General features: G+C 36.9%; 1 protein-coding gene across 1 annotated transcript in view; it reads right to left on the bottom strand.

The window, feature by feature from the left end:
• BCAS3 (BCAS3 microtubule associated cell migration factor) overlaps window positions 1-24090 on the bottom strand; it is a 619018-nt gene that overhangs the window by 334495 nt on the left and 260433 nt on the right. The gene's annotated exons all lie outside the window — the stretch shown is intronic.

Raw genomic sequence — 24090 nt, forward strand, 5'->3', positions numbered from 1 at the left:
TGGGTAGAATATTCCAGCCACAGCAGCCTGTGAAAGCTGGGAGGGTGGAAGAAAGAGGAGTCATGAGATGAGTATCCACAGAGAATAGGAGACACAGGATGAGTAACAGAAGTCATAGGTAAAATCATCACCTTCTTCCCAATATCTACCACCCTCCATCATAAAGTTTAAAAACAAAAATCAACACATTTCCCTTTATTTTATGCTGGGCATTAATATAAAAAATAAAAAGAATAGTCATTATGGCTAGTGAGCCGTAACTAGGAAAAACAAACTCATCTGTGAAATAAAATCTGATCTGCAGAGGGAATAATTACTTTCAGCTCACTAGTAAGCCAAATTCCTCCTACATACTTATCTTTTCTCCCTCTCCATGGTATTTTCCAGAATGTCCTATAAATGAAATCAGAGTATGGGGCTTATGGGGTCCAGCTTCTTTCATTTGCCAATAAGCATCTGAGATTCACCCACTCTATATTTTCCTGAAAGTATCAACAGATCTTTCCCTCTCTTCCCCCGCTTTTTTTTAAGTGGGCTTCATTCCCAGCACAGAGCCCAATGTGGAGCTTGAACTGACAACGCTGAGATCAAGAGTCAGATGCTTAATCAACTAAGCCACTCAGGTCACCCCAGATCTTTCCTTTTATTCTTGAGTATGATGGAATTATATGGAATACTTCAGTTTGTTTATCTAGTCACTGCTTTTGGCTATTAGGTTTCCAGCTTTTGGCTATTAATGAATAAAGGTGCTATAAACATTTATGTACAGGTTTTGTATGAATATAAGCTTCCTTTTTTGGATAAATAATCTAAGAATGGAATTGCTGGTCATAGTAAATGAATGCATGCATGGACATAATAATTGTATGTTTTAAGATTATAAGAAAATGCCAGTTTGACAAAGTACCTGAACCATTTCTCATTCTCACCAGTAAAGTATCATAGTTCCAGATCTTCCATATCCACACCAGCATTTAGTATTGTCATTCTTTTTGATTTTAGCTATTCTGGCCTTTCTTTGGATTTCTCTAATGCATAATACAATGTAGTACTTTTTTGTTCATATACTTGTCATCCATATTTCTTTTTTGATAAAGTATCTGCTCAAATCTTGTGCCCATTTTAAAAACTGAGTCAATATTTATGCTGAGATATAATTCATATATTGTGAAAGTCACTCTTTTAAAATGCACACTTCTGTGGTGTTTAGTATATTCTACAGTGTAGCACAACCATGACCACTATCAAATTTCAGAATATTTTCATCACCCAAAAAGAAAGCCCATACCCATTGGCAATCACTCCTCCTTTGTCCCACCTCTCAGCCTTTGACAACCAGGAACCTCCTTTTTGATTCTATGGCTTTGCCTATTCTGGATGCCTCATAAATGGAATCATATACAATGTGGCCTTTTATGACTTAGTATCTTTTCAAGGTTCATCCATGTTGTGCCACATGTCAGCAGTTCATTATTTTTTATAACCAAATAGCATTCCATTGCATGGATGTACCACATTTTACTTATCCATTTATGTGTTCTCAAGTTTTCTTGGGTATACACACCTAGGAGTGGAACATTTCAGTCTGTATTTAACATTTTGACGAACTGCCAACCTGTGGCTGCACCAATGTATAAGGGCTCCAACTTCTCCACATCTTCAAAAAAACTGTTATTGTCTACCTCTTATTTTAGCCATCCTAAATTTTTTTAATGTTTATTTATTTTTGAGAGACAGGGAGAGGCAGAGGGCAAGCAGGGGAGGGGCAGAGAGCGAGAGGGAGACACGGAATCTGAAGCAGGATCCAGGTTCTGAGCTATCACCACAGAGCCCGATGCGGGACTTGAACTCATGAACTGTGACAGTATAACCTGACCTGAAGTCAGATGCTCAACCGACTGAGCCACCCAGGCACCCTGTTTTAGCCATCCTAGTGGGTATGAAGTGGTGTCTTATATGGTTTTGATTTGCATTTCCCTAATTACTAGGGATGTTAAACATCTTTCTCATGTGCAGTTTGGTAATTCGTATATCTTCTTTGGAGAAATGTCTAATCCGAAATATTTGCCCATTTAAAAACTGGATCGTCTGGGGCTCCTGGGTGGCTCATTTGGTTGAGCGTCCGACTTCGGCTCAGGTCATGATCTCACGGTTCATGAGTTCGAGCCCCATGTCATGCTCTGTGCTGACAGCTCTGAGCCTGGAGCCAGCTTTGGATTCTGTGTCTCCCTCTCTTTCTGCCCCTCGACCACTCGTGCTATGTCTCTCTCTCTCTCTCTCTGTCTCAAAAATAAACATTTTTAGAAAATTGAAAGTAAATAAAATAAAAATTGGATTGTCTTTTTACTGTTCAGTCATAAGTTAATCATACTCTCTGGATACAAGCCCCTGGTCAAATATATTATTTATAAATATATTTGTCCCATTACATGTGTTGTCTTCTCACCTTCTTCACGATGTTCTTTGAAGTATAAAAGTTTTTAATTTTGATAAAGTCTACTGTATCCATTTTTTCTTTAGTTGCTTATACTTTTATTGTCATATCTAAGAAACCATTGCCAAATCCAGGGACACAAAGATTTATGCCTATATTTTCTTCTAAGAGTTTTATATTTTCAGTTCTGACATTTAGGTCTTGGATCTATCTTGAATCAATTGTTATAAATGGTGTGAAGTAGGGGTTCAATATCATTACTGTGAATTTTGGATATCCACTTGTTCCAGTCTTTCCACTGAAAAGACTCTTCTTTCCCACATCAACAGATTGTCCTGGCACTCTTGTTGAAAATCAAAAGGCTACAAATGTAAGGAATTATTTATAGATCTTACTCTCAAATTTTAAAAGATCTTTATATATTCTGGACATAAGCCTTTTGTAAATTTTCAAATATGTTCTACCACCCTGTAACTTGTCTTCTTACAGATCTTTCAATAAGCAAAAGATTTTTTCCCATAAAGTCCACCTCATGAATTTGTTTAGTATATGTGGTGTTGAATTGATGAACTATTTGCCTAACCTAAGGTCAAAAAATTCAATCTAAAAAATTTTAAGTCTTGTATTTTATCTTCATATATACAATTTATATCATTTGTTACATGATACAGTTAATTTTTTGAGGTATGAAATGTGATTTTTAAAAAAAATAACAATGAAATGAAATGAAACAAATGAAAGCAAATAAAACAAAATCTCCAAAGTTTAAGTGAAGTTTATAGCAAGTTTACATATTAGGATTTTTTTAATTTTTTAATCAGTGCCCTGATATTAATGATAAAAATTTTATGATATTACCGATATAAAATATTACTGATAATGTCTATTACTCCAGTATTATGATAGCTGAAGCCTGAGACAAGGCAGGATCCATGATCTCTGTAATTTTTTGATATATTCACCAAATGACAAATTTGAGCTAAATTTTGGTGAGATGAAGTGGTATGCCAATTTGGATTGCTTTCTTTTTTTTTTTTAATATGAAATTTATTGTCAAATTGGTTTCCATACAACAAACACCCAGTATGCATCCCAACAGGTGCCCTCCTCAATGCCCATCACCCACCCTCCCCTCCCTTCCACCCCCCATCAACCCTCATTTTATTCTCAGTTTTTAAGAGTCTCTTATGGTTTGGCTCCCTCCCTCTCTAACTTCTTTTTTTTCTTCCCCTCCCCCATGGTCTTCTGTTAAGTTTCTCAGGATTGTTTTCTTAACACAAAAAGAAATCGTATTAGAATTACTGAAAAGAAAGAGAACAGTATATCAAAAGGGAACATACTATATTCTGGAACAGAAGCACCCACTTGGACATTTATTATTTCTATATTATTTGGTGTCACCACCTTGTGGCCTACAGCTACAAAATTCAAATTAGTTACAGATCTCACAGAGAGGAGGCTATGAAATACAAAGACAGAAATTGCTATTATGTTATCAAAGTTCTCTTCAGATACAAGCCACATGGGATTAGAAATTTTAGAATATTTTACGTGTTTTTCTGAATGTCCATGTTTTGAAATGCTGTCATATTGGGAATTAGGTTCCTAAACAACTCATAACTTCTAAAATAGACATTACACAAACATCTACCCAAATGCACACAGAATTCACTAAAAATGTGCTTTTATTTTCAAAATTCTTAGCACCCCTGTTCAGTCACCTTTTTCCAAGGAAAAATGATTGTGAAGCACCTCTGTCCCAGTAAATAATGGTTTTTCAGAGGGACTAAAGATAGAAAAAAAATAGAGAAAAATAATATTGAATTTCATTTCTTTTAGTCAGTGGTTTCATGTCACTGTATTCAACAAAACCTGCTGCTTCCATCAACACGTTGTCATTTATTTGCAAAGATGCCAGCTAGGATTCTAATTGGAACTGCAATGAGTCTGTAGATCAGCTGAGGAACTACTGCCATCTTACCAAGCCAAGAATATGAGATGTCTTTTCATTTATTTAAGTATTCTTTAATTTCTTTGAACATTATTTTGTAGATTTCAGGGTACAGGTTTTATACTTCTTTGGTTAAATTTAGTCCTATTTTATTCTTTTGGATGCAACTTGTAAAAAGAATTGTTTTTAATTTCACTTTTCAGACTGTTAATTGCCAATGTAGAAAAATACAATTAATTATTGTACATTGATCTTATATCCTATAATCTTTGCTGAACTTGTTTATCTCAGTGGAGATATTTCTTTCTTGTGGATTCCTTAGTATTTTCTACATACATGATCATGTCATCCTCAAAGAAGGAAGTTTTACTTCTTCCTTTCCAGTCCAGATGACTTCTATTTATTTTATTGCCTAAAAGCCTTGGTTACAACTGCCAGTACAATATTGAACAGAAGTGGCAAGAACAGACTATGATTCATTTTAAGTTATTTTTTGTATATGGACTGAGGTGTGAGTTGAGGTTGTGTTCATGCTTTGAAAGTGGATATCAACTTGTTTCATCACCATTAGAAAGATGATCCTTTCTCCATTAAATTGCCTTTTCATCTTTGTCAAAAATCAAATGACCATACACGTGTGCATCTATTTCTAGATTTTGTTCCATTGATCCATGTGTCTATCCTTTCACTAATACTACATTTTCTTGATTACTGTAGTTTTTTTTTTTTAAGACAGAGAGAGCGCACGTGTGAGCCTGTATGAGTGGAAAGAGGGGCAAAGAGAGAGGAGAGACAGAATCCCAAGCAGTCTCTGTGCTGTCAGAGCAGAGCCACAGGGCTCGATCTCACAAACCGTGAGATCATGACCTGAGCCAAAATCAAGAGTCGGACACTCAAGTCATTGAGTGACCCAGGTACCCTGTTGATTACCTGTAGTTTCATAGTGATCCATGTACTTACACAGAAACTTTACAGAAAATTTTCCACACTTTCCATGTTATAAAAACGAGTCCAGTGTTTATAACTCAACAACTGTTCCATACAGAAAACATCTTATTGACCCAACGTTATTTTCAAATAATTGTTCTTAACTTATAAAAGTTATCTGCCCCAGTTCAATGGTTAACAATAAATATTGTATTTTATAAATAACAGCAAACAGTAAGCATGTAATTTTTTTTTTTTTACTAATTTGTAAGTGGAGTGTTAAAGTCCCCTGCAATTACCACATTCTTATCAATAAGGTTGCTTATGTTTGTGAGTAATTGTTTTATATATTTGGGGGCTCCTGTATTCGGCACATAGGCATTTATAATTGTTAGCTCTTCCTGATGGATAGACCCTGTGATTATTATATAATGCCCTTCTTCATCTCTTGTTACAGCCTTTAATTTAAAGTCTAGTTTGTCTGATATAAGTATGGCTACTCCAGCTTTCTTTTGACTTCCAGTGGCATGATAAATAGTTCTCCATCCCCTCACTCTCGATCTGAAGGTGTCCTCAGGTCTAAAATGAGTCTCTTGTAGACAGCAAATAGATGGGTCTTGTTTTTTTATCCATTCTGATACCCTATGTCTTTTGGTTGGTGCATTTAGTGCATTTACATTCAGTGTTATTATAGAAAGATACGGGTTTAGAGTCATTGTGATGTCTGTAGGTTTCATGCTTGTAGCGATGTCTCTGGTACTTTGTCTCACAGGATCCCCCTTAGGATCTCTTGTAGGGCTGGTTTAGTGGTGACGAATTCCTTCAGTTTTTGTTTGTTTGGGAAGACCTTTATCTCTCCTTCTATTCTAAATGACAGACTTGCTGGATAAAGGATTCTCGGCTGCATATTTTTTTTTCTGTTCATCACATTGAAGATCTCCTGCCATTCCTTTCTTGCCTGCCAAGTTTCAGTAGACAGATCGGTCACGAGTCTTATAGGTCTCCCTTTATATGTTAGAGCACGTTTATCTCTAGCTGCTTTCAGAATTTTCTCTTTATTCTTGTATTTTGCCAGTTTCACTATGATATGTCGTGCAGAAGATCGATTCAAGTTACGTCTGAAGGGAGTTCTCTGTGCCTCTTGGATTTCAATGCCTTTTTCCTTCCCCAGATCCGGGAAGTTCTCAGCTATTATTTCTTCAAGTACCCCTTCAGCACCTTTCCCTCTCTCTTCCTCCTCTGGAATACCAATTATGCGTATATTATTTCTCTTTAGTGCATCACTTAGTTCTCTAATTTTCCCCTCATACTCCTGGATTTTTTTTTTATCTTTTTCTCAGCTTCTTCTTTTTCCATAATTTATCTTCTAGTTCACCTATTCTCTCCTCTGCCTCTGAAATCCGAGCTGTAGTTGTCTCCAGTTTATTTTGCAACTCGTTGACAGCATTTTTTAGCTCCTCCTGGCTGTTCCTTAGTCCCTTGATCTCTGTAGCAAGAGATTCTCTGCTGTCCTTTATACTGTTTTCAAGCCCAGTGATTAATTTTATGACTATTATTCTAAATTCACTTTCTGTTATATTGTTTAAATCATTTTTGATCAGTTCATTAGCTGTTGTCATTTCCTGGACGTTTTTCTGAGGGGAATTCTTCCACTTCATCATTTTGGATAGTCCCTGGAGTGGTGCGGGACTGAGGGGCACCTCCCCTGTGCTGTCTTGAATAACTTGCGTTGGTGGGCGGGGCCGCAGTCAGACCTGATGTCTGCCCCCAGCCCACCTCTGGGACCACAGTCAGTCTGGTATGTGCCTTCTCTTCCCGTCTCCTAGGGGCGGGATTCACTGTGGGGTGGCGTGGCCCATCTGGGCTACTTGCACACTGCCAGGCTTGTGGTGCTGGGGATCTGGCGTATTAGCTGGGATGGATCAGCAAGGTGCACAGGGGCGGGAAGGGCAGGCTCAGCTCGCTTTTCCTTCGGAGATCCACTTCGGGAGGGGCCCTGCGGCACCAGGAGGGAGTCAGACCCGTAGGAGGGATGGATCCGCAGAAGCACAGCTTTGGGTGTTTGCGCGGTGCAAGCAAGTTCCCTGGCAGAAACTGGTTCCCTTTGGGATTTTGGCTGGGGGATGGGCGAGGGAGATGGCGCTGGCGAGTGCCTTTGTTCCCTGCCATGCTGAGCTCTGTCGTCCGGGGCTCAACAACTCTCCTTCCTGTTGTCCTCCAGCCCTCCCGTTCTCCAAGCAGAGCTGTTAGCTTATAACCTTCCAGATGTCAAGTCCCGCTTGCTGTCGGAACACACTCATCCGGCCCTTCTGCTTTTGCAAGCCAGACTCGGGGGCTAAGCTTGGCCGGTGGGCCGCCCCTCAGCCCCAGCTCCCTCCCGCCAGTCCGTGGAGCATGCACCGCCTCTCTGCCCTTCCTACCCTCTTCCGTGGGCCTCTCATCTGCGCTTGGCTCTGGAGACTCCATTCTGCTAGTCTTCTGGTGGTTTTCTGGGTTATTTAGGCAGGTGTAGGTGGAATCTAAGTGATCAGCAGGACGTGCGGTGAGCCCAGCGTCCTCCTACACCGCCATGTTCCCAGGATCTCTCTTTTTTTACTAATTTGAATAAGACAAATTCATATAAAAAAGCAAACAATCCCCCCAAGAGATCAGAATGAATATCTTATTTCTAAATGACATCCTGAAAGACATTATTTTTTTTAGTTTGTATTTAAATTTCAGTTAGTTAACATATAGCTTAATAGTTTCAGGTGTACAATATAGCAATGCAACACTTCCATACATCACTCAGTGCTCATCACAAGTACACTCCTTAATCCCCAACACCTATTTAACCTATTCCCCCGCCCACCTCCCCTCTGATAACTACCAGTTTGTTCTCTATAGTTAAGAGTCTGTTTCTTGGTTTCTCTCTTTCTCTTTCCCCTCCTCTTTTATTCGTTTTGTTTCCTAAATTCCACATATGAGTGAAATCATATGGTATTTGTCTTTCTCTGCCTGAATTATTTCACTTAGCATAATACTCTCTACCTCCAGGCACATCTTCGCAAATGGCAAGATTTCATTCTTTTTAATGCCTGAGTAATATCCCATTGTGTATATATGCCACATTTTCTTTACCCATTCATCAGTTGATGGACATTTGGGCTATTTCCATAATTTGGCTACCGTAGATAATCACTGCTATAAACACTGGGGTGCATGTATCCCTTCGTATCTGTATTTTTGGATTCTTTAGGTAAATACCTACTAGTGCAATTGCTGGGTTGTAGGGTAGTTCTACAACTTTTAGTTTTAACTTTTTGGGGAACTGCCACACTGTTTTCCAGAGTGGCAGCACCAGTTTGCATTCCCACCAACAGTGTAAGGGGATTCCCCTTTCACCACATCCTCGCCAACACCTGTTGTTTCTTGTGGTGTTGATTTTAGCCATTCTGACAGTTGTGAGGTGATGTCTTATTGTAGTTTTGATTTGCATTTCCTTGATGATAAGTGATGCTGAGCATCTTTTCATGTGTCTTTCAGCTGTCTGTATGTCTTCTTTGGAAAAATGTCTATTCATATCTTGTGCCCATTTTTTTTAAGTTTATTGATTTATTTTGAGAGAGAATGAGCACAAGAGAATCACAGGCAGTCTCCACAGTGTCAGTGTATAGCCCGATGGCTCACAAACCATGAGACCATGACCTGAGCCGAAGCCAGACACTTAACCGACTGAACCACCCAGGCGTTCCTCTTTTGCCCACTTTCTATTGGATTATTCACTTTTGGGGTGTTGAGTTTTATAAATTGTTTATATATTTTGGATACTAACCCTTTATTGGATACGTCATTTGCAAATATCTTCTCCCATTCTAAGGCTGACTTTTAGTTTTGTTGATCATTTCCTTCATTGTGCAGATGGTTTTTATTTTGATGTAGTGCCAATAATTTATTTTTGCTTTTGTTTCCCTTGCCTCAGGAGACATATCTAGAAAGAAGTTGCAATGGCTGATGTCAAAGAATTTACTGCCTGTGTTCTCTCAAAGACATTCACTCTTAAAACAGCATGGATTCAATACAGAGGGAGAACTATCACACCATAATTAATGGTAGCTTCAGAGTTAGTGGAATGGTAAGAAGTTCTTTTTAAAAAATCATTACAAGCAGCACCTGGGTGGCTCAGTCAGTTAAGTACCTGACTGCAGCCCAGGTCATGATCTCATGGTTCGTGGGTTTGAGCCCTGCGTCTACTCTGTGCTGACAGCTCAGAGCCTGGAGACTGCTTTGGATTCTGTGTGTCTCTCTCTGCCCCTTCCCTGCTCACATTCTGTCTCTCTCTCTCTCTCAAAAATAAACATTTAAAAAATGCAAAAAAAATCATTACAAAATGAAGGTATCTTCAGAATTAGCATAATGGCTTAACCAAATGGGACTTGTTTTTTGGGGCACAAACCTATGGAATAATCAAGTTAAATACTGATGTCTCTTCAGCAATGTAAGAAATTCTTATTGAGGAGGGCACCTTTTGGGATGAGCACTAGGTGTTGTATGCAAACCAATTTGACAATAAATTTGATATTAAAAAAAAAAGCTTCTCTTTCTGTGCTCACACAATGGGCAGCAAAAAAAAAAAAAAGAAGAAGAAAAGAAAAGAAATTCACACAAATTTTTATCTATCTCCTCAATTTCTGAATACAACATTTAATATCTGTAGAGGAATAACAGAAAACTTTTTTATACCAGTTAAGAAATGGGCAGAAGACATGAAACAGACTTTCTTCCAAAGACATACAGATGGCTAACAGACACATGAAAAAATGCTCAACATCACTCATCATCAGGGAAATACAAATCAAAATCATGATGAGATACCACCTCACACCTATCAGAATGGCTAAAATTGACAACACAGGAAACAACAGATGTTGGCAAGAATGTGGATGAAGGGGAAACCTCTTACACTGCTGGTGGGAATGCAAACTTGTGCAGCCACTCTGGAAAACAGTGTGGAGGTTCCTCAAAAAGTTAAAAATAGAATTGCTATGATCCAGCAATTACACTAATAGGTATTTACCCAAAGAATGCAAAAATAGAGATTTGAAGGGGCACATGCACCCTGATGTATACAGCACCATTATCAACAATAGCTAAACTATGGAGAGCCCCAAATGTCCATCAACTGATGAATGGACAAAGAAGATGTGGTATATATGCACAATGGAATATTACTCAGCCATCAGAAAGAATGAAATCTTGTCATTTGCAATGATGTGGATGGAGCCAGAGTGTATTATGCTAAGCAAAGTAAGTCAGAGAAAGATAAATGCCATATGATTTCACTCATATGTGGAATTTAAGAAACAAAATAGATGAAGTTAGGGGAAGGGGGAAAAAGAGAGAGAGAAGCAAACCAAAAGAGACTCTTTTTTTTCTATGTCTTTTTTTTTAATATGAAATTTATTGTCAAATTGGTTTCCATACAACACCCAGTGCTCATCCCAACAGGTGCCCTCCTCAATGCCCATCACCCACTTTCCCCTCCCTCCCACCCCCCATCAACCCTCATTTTGCTCTCAGTTTTTAAAAGTCCCTTATGGTTTGGCTCCCTCACTCTCTTTTTTTTTTTTTCTTTCCCCTCCCCCATGGTCTTCTGTTAAGTTTCTCAGGATCCACATAAGAGTGAAAATATATGGTATCTGTCTTTCTCTGTATGACTTATTTCACTTAGCATAACACTCTCCAGTTCCATCCACGTTGCTACAAAGGGCCATATTTCATTCTTTCTCATTGCCACATAGTATTCCATTGTGTATATAAACCACACTTTCTTTATCCATTCTTCAGTTGATGGACATTTAGGCTCTTTCCATAATTTGGCTATTGTTGAAAGTGCTGCTATACACATTGGGGTACAAGGGCCCCTATGCATCAGCACTCCTGTATCCCTTGGGTAAATTCCTAGCAGTGCTATTGCTGGGTCATAGGGTAGATCTATTTTTAATTCTTTGAGGAACCTCCACACTGTTTTCCAGAGCGACTGCACCAGTTTGCATTCCCACCAACAGTGCAAGAGGGTTCCCGTTTCTCCATATCCTCTCCAGCAAGGAGACTCTTACCTATAGAGAATAAACTGAGGGTTGATGGAGGCGGGTGGGTGGGGGATGGGCTAGATGGGTGATGGGTATTAAGGAGGGCACTTGAGATGAGCACGGGGTGTTATATGTAAGTGATGAATCACTAAATTCTACACCTGCAACCAATTTTACCATATATGTTAACTAACTAGAATTTCAATAAGAAGTTTAAAAATAAACCATAAAAAAGAAAAAAAAATATGGTTAAATCATTCAGTGATTTATTATGACACTCTTTAGACCACTGTAGATGCAAGATTCACCATTAGACAACTATAGTAATACTAATTTGAATCTGAAATCAGACTGCAGCACTAAAATATCACAAGCTAACGAAATTCAAGGAATGTTCATGACACACACATTTCACAACTAGTAGTCAAATATTTCATGAGTGCCTTAACCTAAGATTACATGCTGTGAAGACTGCCTTCTCTGTTATCACAGAGCTTACAGTCTTATATGCATGAAACAGGAATAATTTAAATGCTAACGGCCTAGTACTGAAAGATAAGTACAAATGGGATCAACTATTTGGAGAAGAGATCATGGAGCAGATGGGACATAACCTAGGCTTTGAAAGATGTGCAAAATATGGAGATGACTAGGAGAGAAGAAATATGCTGAGCATGAAGGATAACATGAAAAGCAGAGGGTGTAAAGGGATGCCACATATGTGAGCAACAGTAAGGAATCTCTAACGAGAGGAGATTATAATAGAAAGCAGTAGGAAGATTAAATGATTTGAGTTTTAGAAGAACTTTTTAACTGAGCCAGAGGAGCAGGGACTTAGGTAAATTCTCCAGCAAGGGAATATACAGATTTTGAGATCACTGAACTTTATAGGTAGGATGAGTGGTCTAGAAAAATGAAGTGATTCACTGAGAAGCTCCAAATCTTGTGATATAGTTAGCCATAACTTAAAACCCCTCACCTCATAATAGTATACAAGGTGTTTCATACCTATCCCTCTCAGCATGCTATTGTATTGCCAAGCAACACCCAAGTTTGTGGGCATTTACTCTTGGTGTCTGTGTTTATGATGTAGTCTCTGACACCCAGCCCATCTGAAAGGGTAAAGTAAGTCTACCTTAAGGGTAAAGGGTTTTATATTCATATAGGTATAGTGTCTGTCTTATATTTTATTGGACATGGCAAGCAACTTATAAAAATAGCTTTAATGAAAGAATAAATGGATTAATAAAACACTCCATGATGACAAGGTTCAGGAAGGTAAACTCAGAGACAAAACTACTAACTTTGGTAATCTTCAATAAGGTCGTTTCAGTAAAGAGGTAGAAAACTCAGATGGAAAGGGATAAGTAAAAGAAACATTGATCGGAAATGATCAAGGTAATGGATATAGAACACAGATATAAGAACTTTGGGTCTGAAAATAAGACATTCTTTTGATGTCTGCAGACATCAAGATGAGTTACTGTCCCAAGCAAAGTTTTCATCAATATTCATTCTTTCACTTAACATTTTTTGAGCCTTATCAGTATAAGGCCCTGTTCTAGCCCTGGATGAATAAGTCCAAGGGCCTCCTAAAGAGTTCATAACATAATGAGACAGAAAGTATATAAACAAAAAATTTTAAATGGGCGAAAACATGCTAACAAAGATATCTGCAGAATGTCTCAGGAACAACAACTATAAAAGGGAGACATTTTTATGTTGTTTCAAAGGGACAACTTAAAAGGGAAGCTAAGGCATACAAATTTTAAGCATAGAGGAAGAAACCTGTGTCTTTATACCTTTATTTTTCAAATAGAAAATAAAGGATAAGATGAGAGATGTGCGAACAATTACATAGCAGTTAGTAAAATGAGGGAAATGGCTTAGACAGGAAATCTCATTAGCTGACACATAATGATCTACATGTAAAAAATATACATTAAAAAACAACAAATTTAGGGGCGCCTGGGTGGCGCAGTCGGTTAAGCGTCCGACTTCAGCCAGGTCACGATCTCGCGGTCCGTGAGTTCGAGCCCCGCGTCAGGCTCCGGGCTGATGGCTCGGAGCCTGGAGCCTGTTTCCGATTCTGTGTCTCCCTCTCTCTCTGCCCTTCCCCCGTTCATGCTCTGTCTCTCTCTGTCCCAAAAATAAATTTAAAATGTTGAAAAAAAAAATTAAAAAAAAAAAAAAAAAAAAACAAATTTAAAAATGAAAGTTCATACTCAATAAATCAAACATACAAAAGTCATAATGATCCTTTCCTTCCCTTTTCCAGTGTTCAAAGTCTTTGGTTAAAAATAATTTTTCACTGTCTCTTGTATCATGGATTTTCTTTGAAAATGCAGCTAGATCTAACAAACCTTCAGATTTATTCTCCAGGAAAACTGGAGACTCTTCCAGAGTAGGGGCAGTGTTTTACTATTGTGGACAGCACAAATGTTTGCTGAATGAATGAAATAAATATATTTTTTCCCATATCCAGGAAGTACAGGAAAACAGAGTCTTATGATCCATAGAAAAAATTAATTTTGGAGGGACACAAAATACTTCAGAAGATAGCCAGATGCTGGAATCCATGGCTTTAGATATTCTGCTTAGTCTCATGTTGACTGAACCAGAAGCCTAGACTTACTAACTTTTCGAACACATCTTCAGACACTTCCTTACGGGTATATCAAGCCTAAATTTCCAAGTCAAGATTTTTCATTAAGCCTGAAGTCTCTTAATATAATGAGGTTCAGCAGGAAGAAACTTGTAGTATCCCAAGTCTTGGATGAGGATTAAGTCTGTCCCTCCATTTTATCCTTCAATTTCCCATTGGACAGAAAGGAATAGTAGCACTATTTCTTTCTTCCACCTCTCAGGCATATATATATATATATGAGAGTAACAGTAAAATTAAAAATTTCCAAGCTCAATGAAGAGTCACTACATATATGCTAAATGTCATTTTCACGAACTGTTCTTTCCTTTTCTCTTTTCTCTTAATTGTATAAGTACAATGAAAATAGCAGAGGTTGTTGAATTGCAGTTTTAGTAGTAAGCTTTTTAAAATCTTAAGACACATGTAATATTTCCACACACCATTATACTTTTGAATTCCAGCTGGGACAAGACCTGTAAGTGACAAATGCCATGAGAATGGATATTCTCACAGTATTTCTGGCACATCCAAACAGAGGAAGTCCCAAAGATCTCATGAGAAAATAAGCTCTTCTAAGACTCTCATCCCAGTTTTTGGGCTTACTCTATATAGATAAACTTCTATAAGCCTTCAGGCTTTTGGGTCTTTATCCAAATCCACAAGAGCTTTGATCCTTTAGAGGTTTACCAGTCTCCAAGATAGACAGAGTTCTCTTGGGAGAAAAAAATCCCAAGTTCCAATAAAATGGTTTCTCAATAAACTAAAGCAGGAATTCTATTTGGGAGTAGGAAATCATTTAAAAATCAGAATTTATAAAACATCCCTTGATGCTTAAAGCTATGATATTTTGTTTTTGTTTTCAGTTGTTTATTTGCTTAATTATTATTGTTTTTATTGTTAGAATGCAAGGCACTAAACCAGAACAGTTCACACTGGGCTTTAACCACTGGCTTCTGGGTTTACTTGAACAAGTTTGCATTTTTGAAAAAGGAATTATGAAAACAACCTCATGCACTCTTTTTTTTTTCCTTCCACCTTTTGGAAGAATACCTGCAGATACCTTTTACTGAGGAACTCTCAATCTCCATACCAACATATGGTACCATTGTCTGTGTGTCAGGTTGACATGGTATAACCTGTTTACAAGAAGTTTTGCTAACTTCAAAATGCCATCTTATCATTTATGCATTGTCCCTAAGTATGTTTTCCCAGACATTCTATACTATAAAAACACAGAGGAAAAATGGATTAAGTTGAGTATAAAAGTAAAGAGAGAAAATAACAATGGGCTTTGTTGCTGCACTAGAGGAACGGCTTGTCAGGTCAGCTTTGCAGAGAGGCATATTCCCAAACCAGTCATCATTAATGGACTCACTTCCACAGGAAAAAAAAAAAAAAAAGACAGAGTCTGAAAACTCCGGACAAAAGAAATCCCTGCAGACAAAGTAAAAACAAATTAAAAGACCCATTATAAAACACAGATGCTACAAGGAAAATAAACTTTGCAAGATTTACTGGGCTTTGACAAACGTGAACATTTGTGGAAAAGACATCAGCAACAACTCCCAGGTAATGTGGCTAGACTCCTTTCTGTTTCATCTTTACCCTCTCTTCAGAAGCTGCCAGGCTGGGATTCTTAGCTTCTGAATGCAGTGATGTGAGAACACGTGAATGTGGCAAACTGCCAGCTTCAAGAAGTTTCTGAAGCCAGCAATATCCTGAAATTGTTGACCATTTCAGATTATGCTAAATATTAAAGTTAATATCAGTTTATCTGTATGTGTATGCCTTTCTTCTTAAATGCAGTCAAGAGGAAAAACAAGCCATAAATGTAATTACTTGCCTCCTCTCCCACTTTAAAAACTTTCCCTATCCCACCATACTGTGAACTAAAGCAAATAAAAGCAGTTAAAATGACATTAAGCAATCAAGGGATAGAGTTATAAATCAGAAAGTACCTTAAAACAGTATCATATCAGTAAGAAAGGGAAAACTTTTTATTATAGATTTCTAGAAGCACAAACTACAGTCTGCTGCCAATGGGGGTTACAGGACTAGAATATTCTAGGATCAGAAGGTGTAAGAAACTAAGAACTATCATGGAATAAAGTGAACCAAGTGGAGCATTTGAAGGATAAAGGAGCATTGTCTTTTTTTGTCAGTAGGGACACAGGTATAAATACAAAAATGGCAAAGGTGCAGTTGTGAAAAAACAAAGGACACCAGGCTGTGTTGACCATGCCCTCTGGGAGAGAACTATTATTGGAAGGTCTGCATTTTTTTTCTCACTTTTTGTTCCTTATCATGGGCACAGAACTTGTTCACTTTAGGTATTCCACTTTTCAGAAGGTTTACCATAGAAACTTTTCTATATATGAGATTCCTACAATAGTATCAAACTCTCTTCTTATCACCTCTCTATACACTTATCAACAAGATCCACTCTTATTCTAGGATACAAGCCTCCCCGTTAGGGTCCTTGGTCTGCTAATATTTTGAACCATTACATTTTGTAATCAGATTAATGACGGCCACTGAAAGCCAATGTCCATATAACAACCTGGCACTCCCAAGAAGGCAGTTCTATAGAAAGAGCCCCACTCCCAATATCCCATTGTGACTGTTCTCCTCTCGTCAATTTCCCTACTCTCAGACCTCATGTAGATGTTCTATCCCCTACATATCTTTCCAAAATAAAAACCGGGTAATGAGTTCGTATGGGGATTTTTGTGTGTGCTTTTTGCTTTCCACAGACAACCAAAACTTTTGGTCTGCTTTTAATATCCTGCTGTGGAATTGACAGGGATAAAAATCCAAAATATACCAGTGAGTTTAACTAAGTTAACTCTGTAGTTGAAAAGCTCCTGACTTCTTGACTCTGTCAAAGAGTACAATGGTAGCTTGTTTTGAAACAATCACTGGAAATCTGGGCTCTGAAAAGTTAAAAACACTGCTTAGCGCTAGCTTGCCATCTAATTTAACATTAAAGCTTTCTCAGCCAAACACTCGATAATTATTTAATCAAAACCAAATAAAATCCTTTCAGAGTATATAAAAAGTATCCTGTGCAAATAGGAATTTCCTGAATGTGGGTTGTTTTGGTTGGGATGGGAGTCTCTATTTCTCTCTTTCTTTCTTTCTCTTGTTCTTTTTTTTTTTCTTTCTCCTTTCCTAGATGAGAATGACAAGCTTCCCAGCTGCAGTTCCAGGACTTTCACCCTCCTTTTTGACCTTTTCTCAGGCGTATTCCAGTATAATCTGTAATCTACTCAAGTAGGAAAAGGAAACAGCAGCGCCCTGGTGAGAAACAGCGCCTTCTGACCCACATACCAAACTGGGCGGAAGCAATGCTTGTTCACAGGGGCCAGGGAGAGTAGAACACACAATTAAAAGAAAAAATAATATATACATATTTTTTAAAAGACTGTTAACACAACAATCAAACAGTTTAGGTGACAAAATTCAAGACAGAAAAGGGTTCAGGACAATCCTGATTGGGTATTAACTTGTTTCTCCTTGTAACTTTTCTGAGGGGAGTGACAGATGATGAAATCAAAGTGCTGCAGATCTTTATGCATTTCAAGCAAAAACACTTGTTGCTTTTCAACCAAACAGTTCACGGCGACACAGACATTACACTAGGTACTTTGGGGAAGGGTGGGAAGTAAGAAGAGAAATCTCCCACAAATCTGACTTGAAAACCAGAGTCCAATCCTTTTTTTTTTTTTTATTTTTACGTGATGGGGACTGAGGTTTTGAATGATGACATTGTCATCACTATGTCTCACTACATACAAAGTCGCCTGCGTGGAGATTTGCACTAGTGCTTCTTAAATGTCAGAAGAATTAAATCTTTATGCCCTGGAGAATTGAGATGCCACTAATTATTGAATAGCTATTTATATAAATTTGTTTATCTATTTATACAAATATATGTTTATAAATAATTAAATTAAAAAACTGCTAGATTGCTTTCCTTTCTGTAGTCTGAATACATTTTCACCAGTTAATGATTTAAATGGCTCACAACTATCATATACAAGTTTGATTATTTTTCTTTCCTTAAATCTAAAATAAACTCAATAAATTCAGAAAGTTGGAACACAAAAATAAAAATCAAAAGAAACCAGTTTGCTAAAACTATACATACAGCAAGGGACAATCCACCCTGCTCCAAAAAGATACTAAAGCATGCTTAGAACAAGGAGTCTGGAATGTAAAAATGAGCCTGAAAAGGGAGATGAGATCAAGAGTTAGAAACATCGTTTATAAAATGTAAAAATATAAACAGGGGAAAAAAATATAAACAGGGGAAAATAGAAGAAATATGTCCAAAAAGTTCAAGATAAAATAAGGTGTATGAGATAGGCAATGAAATACATTGTAGGAAAATCTCTTGCCTACATTTCCTCTCCACTACATTTGTGGCACAATTTAGTCTCAATCACATAGCCAACCCAAATTTATAAAATAAATGAAAAAAATTTCCCCCGTAAGTAAAAATTTCATTACTTTAAGTTTATTATTCTTAGAGCATTCCAAGATTGGAGATGAAGAACATTTTATAAGCTATAAAACTTCTTAATATTTAAGTTTTAATTTAAATAACTTAAATAATTTAAATATCAAGAAGTTTTAGCAAGTTTTAATTCATTATAAACATTAGAATTGTAGCCTGCCACTCTTACAACAATGAAATATAAAAAACAAAAACAACAAAAAACAAACAAAACAAAACAGTATTTAGACTATATTTAACACTAGAGATGACGAAGCAAACTCTTTTATGAATAATAAGAATAAAACAAAAGAATCCTGGGTCTTTCACTTTAAGATTCACATTATTCCTAAATCTAGTATATTTAAGCAGCCTCAAAATTTCCCACTTTGAATTGAGCTCAAGCTTCTGAGTGCTCAGAAGTGAAGACTTTTAGCCCTGGTGAAAAATCTCCAGAATTAAAAACCCGGCAATCTAGCATCACTTAAACCAAATTTGGGGTTCAATGAACTTCCCAAAGTATAAATAAATCCTCACTGAAATTCTTTTGAAAATATACCTACGCTCATATCCCCCATGCTTATATCACAATGAATTTTGTATCATGTCAGCAGAGCAAACAGGAGGATGAACTTCACTGTCCGAAGGAAAAAATACATAAACTTATCTGCATCATTCAACAAATATAACTTTATTACTTAAACTGCTGAACATATAGCATGTGGAAGAATTGGGAGTTGGCTATGAGATAAAAACAAACACTGAGACAACATATTAAATAAGTTGCAAGATTTAGGTGCATTTGTTTCAGACTTGGAGGATTCAAATGATTTAATTTAACATTTGTAAAACTTGTCTTTTGCAAATAAGCACTGTATAGTTAAGGAAAAATTAAATATAAAATCAGAGTATTTTCTGTTGAACAATTATAGTAGTAAAATGTAAGCAACATTCCTAATATTCAAAAAGATATAAACTGGAATATCAATAGCAAAGATGCCCTGCTCCCCTACTCTCCTTCCCGCTCCCCCACCCCCACCACACAGAGGCCTCCCTTCTTTTTACCCATGACTGTTAAGGATATTTTCTGGCTCTATTTCAGCATCATGACTCAGGTCATGAGAAGTGTCAAAGATGCATTTCCTTCAGATGGGAAAGAGCAACAGATTTTAACAACCATACAAAGTTGGGAGTACAGTGCAAAAGGGCCAAGTCAGCTTTTTTGACAGCAGGGAAGATAAAACCTTTTATATTCACATATATTTTATTTCCAGCTTAAAAACATTTAAATATCTCTCTATCAAAGTATGCTGACATGTTCTGCTCAAGAAGAAAATGGGAAACCCATGCCCAATTTAGCTGCCTAAATTACCAACAATTTGTGAAAGAGAATAGTTCACCTCCTCCCCCCCCCCCAAAAAAAAATCAGAGTATGCCATATGGGTGCTAATAAACTGTTCAAGTCCTTGTCTTAAAAACTAACTTTTCCTAAAGCAAAACCATGAATTTACTTCATGTACATAAAAACTCCCTTGATAGAAATTCCCTGAGAGTGAGAACCACAAAGAGGAGTGCTACTATGACCATATCTGGGCGCCATATCCTTCCCTGTAATTCTTCTGCCATAGCAGAAACACTTTTTCTTAATCAGCTGGCTCACTGCCAAAAACCATATTCATTTATCAGTACTGTCATTTTATATTTTCTCTTATCCATGATTTTATCAAATGTGGACACATTTCAATCCACTCCCAAATCAGACAAGGGTGAAATATTAAGCATTCCCTACTAAGGATGAAAATAGAATAGCCTCTCTCTTCTGAGGCTGCCAACAACAACAATGCCCACATCAATTCCAGTATATCCATTCTGAAATAGTTTCACTCCTGTGCCTCGTTCTAGCTTCAATATTCTCACCTGCAAAAACACACCATCCAATGTTAATAACTCTTTCAATGAACCTTAAATCCCTTTCCTTTTCTCATCCTCCTCCAAATTCTAAACATCATTTTATGCTAAGAACCTATTATGCTAAGAACCATAATAGTTTCTATTTCTCAGTATGTGTAACCCTGGCACAGCCCTGACCCCACTCTCTGTACCCTTTTGTAGCTTATAAACTATGGGCCAGCAGTCAGATTTTTACTTCCTGCTCGGATTTTTAGTTCAAGAGTACTCATGGCTGCTACTCCCAGCTGTGATAATTTCTAAATCTGTTTATTGGAGTCAGTTATTCAGACACTGGTCATTATGTATCCTAAGAAGCCTAATTTCTACTCTTTTCCTTCCCCATTTTTTCTAAAACCAAATTTCGAAAAAAGTGTTTCACTGGACTCTGACCAGAATTTTCTTACTTCTTTGTCTTCCTCACTGGAAAAGTAAGGCAATATAGTAACATACAAACAGATATGCCAAATCCTCTTGTTGTTATTCTAATCACTAAAATAATATAACTCCTTCAACTCCCTGAAAACTGACTTCTAAGTTTACTGAGAGAAAGTTTCTACTACCCCAAATCCACCCCAAACAGAGAATTCCTTTGTGGGAAAACTGACCAGTCTAAGTGAAAAGATCTACAAATAGTATTGATTGGGGGTTCCCTAACACAATTGCCAGTCCCACCTGAGGGATCAGTGGGAACTAGAAGTTGGTATGACCTCTTCCTGCTCAAAGAACTTCCAATCATTTCTTTAGTACAGATGTATTAATTAGCTGAATAAAAATAAAATAATGAAACAAATTAATAAGTAATAAAATTTCAATAATAAAAATAAGAATGATCACCAAGGATTCCAAGATATCCAGGTCAATATTTTGGTTTAATCAGTCTGAGACTGGGCCTAGGCACCAGTGCCTTTTATACTTATAAGGTAAATTATAAGGTAAAATCAGGGTTGAGAACCACTGTCCTAATATGAAAGATAATGATCACAACAAAAAAATTGAAAAAGGAATTCATACGAAATAGAGATAATGCAACAAGCAAAAAAAATGCCTCAAAACTGTATCCATATCTCAAAAGGATAAAGAATATTCCACCTATAAAAAAAAGAAAAGGATGTGATAAAATCATTTGGAGAGGGGCGCCTGGGTGGCTCAGCTGGTTGAGCATCTGACTTTGGCTCAGGTCATGATTTCCCGGTTTGTGAGTTCAAGCCCCGCATCGGGCTCTGTGCTGACAGCTCAGAGCCTGGAGCCTGCTTCAGATTCTGTGTCTCCCTCTTTCTCTGCCCCTCCCGCACTCATGCTCTGTCTCTCTCTCTCTCAATAATATAATAAATAAATGTTAAAAAAAATCATTTGGAGAAAAGGATATTAAAAACATGATACAGAAATAAAAATACAACAAGATTAGAAGACAAAGTTGGGGATACTCTCATAAAGTAAAACAAAAAGACAAATAGAAAAATAGAAAAGGAAGTTACAGATTCAATGTAGGAGATCCATTATCCAACTAACATGATTTCCAGAAAGGGGCAAAAAAGAAAACAGCAAGGAAGAAACTATGAAGAACTGAAAGAAGACGTCTCTCAGGAGTGACACCTAAGAGTGGAGAGGGATGAGGCAAGAGAGTGCCATTTGTCATTATAAAATTGTGGTCTTATTTGACTTTTATAATACATGTATTACTTTGACCAAAGTATACATTAAATAGGTAAAGAAAAACAACAAAACTCCAATCAATGTTAACAGAAAAGAGAAGCAGAGATTAACTGTAAACTCTAATAATGCCTCAGTGGTAGAGTTTAATCACTCTGGTCCCATAAAGTATAGAGATAACAAATCCTTGAACAGTAGTACACAGAGGACTAAATAAAGGAATTTTTAGAACATATAGACATCACGTATTCAAATGATTAAAAAATTTGCCTCCACTCAATTACCTAAATTCATTCATAGAAGCTAGGCATCTGGATGGAGTACTAAAATGGATATTAATTAATAGTAATATATTTCAAAAGTCTGATTCTCTAAGAAGACTCTGAGAAATAAACCATAGAAAACATAGTAACAAGGAAGTCCGGTTATTATAAAATGTTATAAGACATCCACATCCATAGTACACCAAGTTCATGCTAGGGTGGCCAGGATTACAATCATGGGAAAGTTTAGAAAAGATCGCCCTCTAGAGGCATGTCTCCTTAACCATTTAAAAGCAATACTATAAAAACCTGGAGTCTGATTTGCCAACATAAAAAATAGAATATAATTTCATGAGCAGTAAAAAACGAAAGAACAAATTCTGGGTGGGTTTCAATTGCTAAATACCTTATGTGGCATTTAAGAGAAAACTTCCAGAGGGAAAAAATGTGGCATAGTCCAAATGAAATAGACAAAATGATAAAATATTCTAGCAGAGTTCAATCAGTTTTCATAGCACTACACGAAAGTTTATCTTACAGGCAATGTAAGAGTTTTTAAAAATACTCCACAGGTAATTTTATTTTCCTCAAAAACTATGCTATCTGAACCTCCCTCTCAATTTTGCTGTGAACCTAAAACTGCTCTATAAAATAGTCTAGTAAAAAATTATGCTATCTTTATTTAATAGATGGTTCTTCAATTACTGCTTCTGAAATGAAAGCATCTTGTTTTCAGTAAGGTATTAATTATGAGGTCTCTCTTTTCAATCCACTTGCCCTAAAGAACTCATCTTTATGAGAAGCAATAGGAATTGACATAAAAATACTTAAAATACCATATGATTTTGGTGTATAGTAAAGGTAAAGACTAGCATAATACTGTAGCAACATTGTAAAAAGGATGATCAAAGAACTTATAAGAAAACAAATTCAGTGGGAAAACTATTAGATCTAACAAGAACAAATTAGAAACAAGACTTCAATCTGAACTAAAAGAATAAAGTATATATAACCAGTAAAAATCCAGGTAGTAAACTAATATAGCCTAAAAGAAGATTTTATCCAGTTAACATGTATATACTCTATATATACTCTGTGTGATATGAGGCATAAAATTTAAAGCAGAACTACAGTGCACATGATTGATTTTTCTTGGCAAAAATTAAAACATACAAATGGAAACTTCAGTCCACAAGTAAACAGTGATGTGGAAAGAGAAGTCAGGAATCATCACATTATTGATTGTCTTAAGTAGGTGAAACTGTATAAGGCTGAAATGTGTGGTTGTTTTGTATTTACAATTGTGTTGTGGTCTGTATCAAGAAAACTACTGATCAACAAAAGTAAGTAATTACAAAACCATCATAAAGACTATAAACAATTTCTGAGCGGTAAAAAGAATGCATCACACAGATGCTAAAAAGACTAGTAATGCTACCAGTTATTTAAAAGTACTTTACTAAAATCTAGAGGCTTCACATCCAAGAATTCAGAGGCCCCTCTAGAGGTCTCAGTCTCATCAGCCAGCTCCATTTGGAAGAAGCAGAATCTGGAATTCAGATGCCAAAAACTGTGACTCAAAAGAGGACTCCTCCCCTGAGGAACAATGAGTTGATGGGAAAGGAGACACTTCCAAGAACTCTGGAGAAGTGCACAAGTGAATCCAAAACCCCTGTGTTAACTCAGTGGAAATAGCAGG

This window comes from Neofelis nebulosa, chromosome 16 (assembly GCF_028018385.1).
Source record: "Neofelis nebulosa isolate mNeoNeb1 chromosome 16, mNeoNeb1.pri, whole genome shotgun sequence".
Lineage (NCBI taxonomy): Eukaryota > Metazoa > Chordata > Mammalia > Carnivora > Felidae > Neofelis > Neofelis nebulosa.